Source organism: Eurytemora carolleeae, unplaced genomic scaffold (genome assembly GCF_000591075.1).
Source record: "Eurytemora carolleeae unplaced genomic scaffold, Eaff_2.0 scaffold392, whole genome shotgun sequence".
Classification (NCBI taxonomy): domain Eukaryota; kingdom Metazoa; phylum Arthropoda; class Copepoda; order Calanoida; family Temoridae; genus Eurytemora; species Eurytemora carolleeae.
In genome coordinates this window covers 169,691-175,726 of record NW_019396285.1, presented here as the reverse complement: position 1 = coordinate 175,726, position 6,036 = coordinate 169,691, and positions in this window count along the sequence as shown.

Here is a 6,036-nt window from a genome sequence, read left to right as displayed (position 1 = left end):
TGCACAAATTGCGACTTAAACTTTTCAAAATTTACAGAATGATTGATCCTGATCCTTTATATTATATTTTATTTTGAACGCAGATGCCAATTTAAACTTTAAAAAAAAAGGAACCACTTATTTTATTATTAACTACAGAGCGTCCCATATCATATTAGATTATCTTCAAGCATAACGCCAAAATAAACATATAATACTCAAAAAACCTAGCATTTTCTGCAAGAAAATTTTTTTGTATAAGCCTTATTCAATTTTTCAAGATGATTCATTCTTCTTAAATGTTTTAATTAGTCCCGAAAATCGTAGTTTAGAGCCATTGACGATCTGATATGATGTGGGACACCCTGTAGCTGAAGGGTCCGGCGTTGCCCGTAGAAAAAAATAAAGAAAAATTTGAAGAAAAAAATTAGATTTTTTTAGCCTATGTCACCCCCAGGCTACACATGAGTGTCCACAACAAATTTCAGCTCATTCGGTCTTGCCGTTTGGCCGGCTATAGGAAACATATATACGAATGTCTTGTTTTATTATTTAAATTATCGCTGATGTTTTCAATCATATATTCACAATTTTTTCGGAAATACGTAGATGATAAGTTTTTTAGTATAGGTAAAAATTACGGCTTTACAAATATGAAACCAAACCAAACCTGATATAGATTATATTTTTGTGACTTAATTTTGTGTAACTTGTATTTTAGTGACTTGTATTTTAGTAACTTGTATTTTAGTGACTTGTACTTGTGTAACTTGTACTTTTGTAACTTGTAATTTAGTGACTTGTACTTTTGTAACTTTTTGTAACTTATTTTAGATTTTGTGATTTAAAGAACCGATGTCTTCCAACCGAATCTCAAACCTGAAATAAACTTTATAGTACATGATATACATTTTGTTATGTACAATGTACATTGTGCAATGCATTGAGGATAATGTAGGGCTCGGTGACGACATTTACGGATTTCACTGTCTATTCCTTAGGAGACGACATTTTCCGTACATTAGAGCGCATCTAGATTTAGCAACCTTACTAAACAATCTTGGTAATATGAGAATTGAGCAACAATCCTGAGATTGGTTTAGAGTAAACTTAGATTTAATTTCTAGACAGATGGATTGACCATTACTTGAAACCAAGGTTGTATAATAAGGTTTTTCTCGATGCGCTCCAATGTACGGAAAATGTCGTCTCCTAAGATACATTGAAAAAACCTAATATGACGTCACTCTCGTCTCTATAATCAGTGACGTCATATTGGGTTATTATCTATCTATCTTAGGAGACGACATTTTCCGTACAATGGAGCGCATCAAGAGTAACCAACCTTATTATACAACCTTGCTTGAAATTGAAATATTCCTATTTTGACAGTAAGACCCATAAAAGTGTGGAAAAGGAAAGGGATATTTCAGCAATCTTAAGTTGATGTTGTAGGATGTTGTTACAAAGCAAACAATTTTACCAGTAGTTTATTTAACTATTAAAGTCATAACTTGAATCCTAAAGTTGTCTTCCTGTTCATGCACCTTTTTTGTTCCCATTGTTATCGGATTACTCCTCAAAAACTGATATACTATCAGTAATATATTACACGTATACAGTGATAACCAGAAAACTCTAGAATAGGAAATCGACTTTTAAACTCAAGTTATGACTTTAAATTGTTCAATGAACATTAGAAATAGCAATTGTGAATTGTAAACAGACCCATTTCACTTGATTTAATAACTTAGTAGTAAAGAAATCTTTGATATTTAGTCTTCACATATTCGAGATAGAAAACTACCGCGTCAGTTTTCTGACATATCAAAAAATATCCATGAACATTTGGTGATTCAAAGTTGGCAAACATTCACGCACAAATCATTGAGAGTTTTGCCAAAACTTGTCCCAAATGAACAATTGTCAATGCTACAAAAAGATACGATTGAGCTACAGTAATAACCAGAAAACAATGAAATAGGAAGACGACATTTTAGCAATACTTACCCTTATTTGATGTTGTTGAAAAGAAAATAGTTTTAATAGACACTTATTAAATCACTAATTTAGTGTGCAATTGCTGTTTCTCCTGCTCCTTGGACAAAATTATAATTGATTCTAATGGTCGCCTTTCTATTTAAGATTTTTCTGGTCATCACTGTAGTTATTTAATTAATTTACAACTGTGGGAAACCATAAATGTAAGAGAATTGACTGAATAAATAAAATAGATTTAAAATTCAGTGATGGTGATGGACCAAACCAGATGTTAGTTCCACATAAATAAAATAGAATTATGAACAAAATATAAAATTCTTTTTTGAAAATACTTCTCGTTCATGGTTTTACTTCCTAAAAGAATTGAGTCTTTACTATAAACTTGAAATTTCTCTTATATCTTTGCAACCCAATGCTGCAAATTTGATATTTCAAAATATGAAATATGTTCAATCATATATTCTAAGTTTGAAATTTCAAAGCTTTACACAATCAAGTTACAAAAATATAAAGTTGAAAAATTTGAGTTTGTGGCAGAGCCTCAATTCCTTTTCTACTATTTCTGCAGACATTGTTTACAGTTCAACTTACTTTTTTTAGCAACAATAAAAACATAAAATATGTTTTACATTTATTTTCATTACAGCTGAAATATTATAAGGTTGTGTTGCATAATATTTAACAGAAAATAACTATATTCGATGAATATCGGAATCCCTTTTTATTCAGTTTTTATTACCTTGTACGACGTACGTACACTTCAACCTCTGATGAAGAATTAAGAAAACACCAGGAGAATTTCCTGTAAATTACGAGTTTGAATTTAGTTTAAAGAATTTGTTCTACCTTAAAAAAATGTCAGAAAGGAAATCAAAGAAAACAGTTTTAGGGAAAATATTTAATTTTAATAAAAATTGTATGCTTGTATTTTTAAGTGTGAAAAAGTTTTTACCGGGATTTTTATTTTTTCTATTGTTTGACATCAAAATGAAAGTATTTTCACTCCGAATTTGGTGAAAACTAGAAACTAGGAAATATTAAAAATATCAACAAAAACTCTTTCACAAACATGATACCCATTACTTTATAGTTTTATTTAATTTTGCTCAACTTTTTTAATAGCTCTCGAATTTATGAAATTTGATTCCTTTGTTCTTAAAAATGTAGATTTGATCTCTGAACAGAATTTAAAATAAATATCTAAACTTAAACTATTTGACGAGGTAAATAAAGTTTTATCTTTTTGTTTATTTTCAAATATTTTCTACAGATAAACGCTGTACTCTTTTCTAAGCTGGGGGTCAGAGGGTCAAATAAATATTTTCTATGATGGGGGTCAGGGGGTCAAATAAATATTTTCTATGCTGGGGGTCAGGGGGTCAAATAAATATTTTCTGTGATGGGGGTCAGAGGGTCAAATAAATAAAATTGTTAAATTATTCTAAACATTATTTAAGTAAATAAAATATTTTTTCTTCTTTTTTACTCATTTATCTTGCCAAAAATTTACACTTGTACAGAACTTTTTAATCTTTATAGTTTACGTTATGCATTAAAGTATAAACCAGGGAGACTTAGTTTACAAACATTATTTTAAAAATCGAACAAAATACAATTGTAGAAAATAAAAAAAAAAACATATATGGACAACATCAAAATATTATTTGTAATTTTTTCAGAACTTTTCATGTAAAATAATCTTTTTTATGCATACAATTCAACCTTGATAAAATTTTATTTAGAAATATCGATGCAGTATATTGCACCAACTGTCAACGAGAAAGTATTTATGAAAGAACTTGAAGAAAAAAGATTTTAATCTGACTTAATTCTTTGAATTATGGTTCAGTGCCAGCTGTTCACTATTTCATGTTCAGTTAGCTATAAACTTTACTTTACGCATCCCTATAACTTGCAACCTGGTGGTGTAAATTTTTTGTATTTCTTTTTTGGCTGATTATTCAGTCTACAGATATAGTTGTACAGATATAAGATTAATAAATATGCAGTTTGAGACAAATTTTCCCTTTCTTAATGCAATCTAAATGCAAAATCACAAAATTCTGCTTTACGGGAACGAATTAAATTGAGTGTTTGCGAAAAGGGTGGTGTATGCTTACGTCGAAAAACTTTCTATGGTGATCACTACAAATCTTACTAATCTATCGGTTGCCTCTATAATTGGAGAAAATGTTTAAACACGACTCATACCAAAGAACGTAGCGTAGCGCCAATACAAATTCAAAAATTGCAATATTCGACTCAGATCGTAAATATTTCAATTTAATCCAAACAAACAGATAGAAATAAGATTAGCAGCGATAACCATCGAATATTTTTCGATATAAGCCTATTATAACCCCTTTCATTTTTCGCAAACACTCCATTTAAAGTCGTATCTTGTATGTATCTCTGTATCTGGGTTTTGTTTATTAAGAAAAATGTTGAACTTTATCTCATTCGCGTAGCTCAAGATATCTTCTCATACAGGGTGTCCCAAAAAACATGGGAATTCAGTGACGAATTCGATATCGTCTTTGTTATGAATTAGCATTGCAATACCTAATTTCAAAAGCCTTAATATTATTGTGTCTGCTAGAGTTTATTTAATGAAAAGGGTAAAAGACTGTAAAGATGTGTCCATAATGTCTCCGCAAGATGAACAGTGAAGACGGACAAGTTTACTCTGTTTGTATACAGCAATTTTCTTGTTTTACTATATATATAATTAATCGCTTAGAAGATAAAACAATAAGACAAGGAACGGTATGCCAGATAACAAAGACTTATCTTGTCTCAGATACTCAGTTCTTTTCTGTTATTAAGATTGAGCGTAGAAAAGTAAGATGCTGTTTGAAACATGGCAGCAATAATTGTCTGAACTTAAATAGGACCAGATTAAATTATGTTTAGTATAGATATAAAATGATGTTTATGGAAATTTATTTAAGTTTAATTCTCTCTCACAAGCATAATAACTGACTTTTATATCCACTCTAGACTTCTGTATAAAATATCGATATAAACAACGCCATGTCTGAGATATCCACAACACTAGAACTTTTACTTTGAAGCGATTAGGTGCTTAATCCGTGCAGTGCGAGTAAACAGTTGACTCTTTAGCCGACGGTATATTTTGAGTGGCTTCTCGTGTTAATCTATTCAGACGACGATTTCATTGTTTAGAATCCTCATGATTTAAAGATATTCATATTACAGAAGGGGAGTTTAATTTAACCGTCAGACCCAAAGAGAATAGAATATATATTAGAGTGGAATTTAGAAATCCCTCAGTATGAATTAAGTGCACAAATCATGTAAATGTTCACAAATTATATGCAGTAGAGTACATTAATATGTAGTATGTTCCCTAGACTATCCATTTCAATTTCGAATTTTTTAAAGCTGTTAAATAAACTTTATAAAATTAATTAGGTGAATAAAAAACATATTTATAACGGAAAATCATCGTTTGTAAAGTGAAAGGCATAGAGTCTATGTGAAATGATCATTGGTCAATTATGAAACCAGCCTTTTTCATAATTTGCTTTTCTTTTAACATTAATTTTAGATTTTCTATAAAATGATATTCCAGGGCCCAAAATGTTATATAGCGCAAATATGTGAAGTACACTTGCAGTATGGAAACAGTACAACAAAATGGCCGTTTTACACTTTTTTCTAGTAAATTCCGCTCTAATATATATTCTATTCTCTTTTTTCTGAACAGATTAACACTTTTAAGTTGTGGCCTAAGAATATGGGCGAAAAGAATTTTGTTATATATCGTTCAATTGTACAATTGTACCTTTTGAAGTAAGCTGATCTCAGTACAATATGGAAATAAATTAGACCGGTTCAATATTAATTCGACAATTTCATCAGTGTTGAACTTCAGGTTGAGAGGGGAAAAAGAATTCTAAACAGGCACCATGTCAACTCGCCACACCAACAAGTTCTAATTTTCTAATCTCTATATCTCTGCAACCTTTGATATTATGAATTATGAATTGTGATAGATCAAATAGTCTAAGTTTGAAATATTAAAGCGTTTGA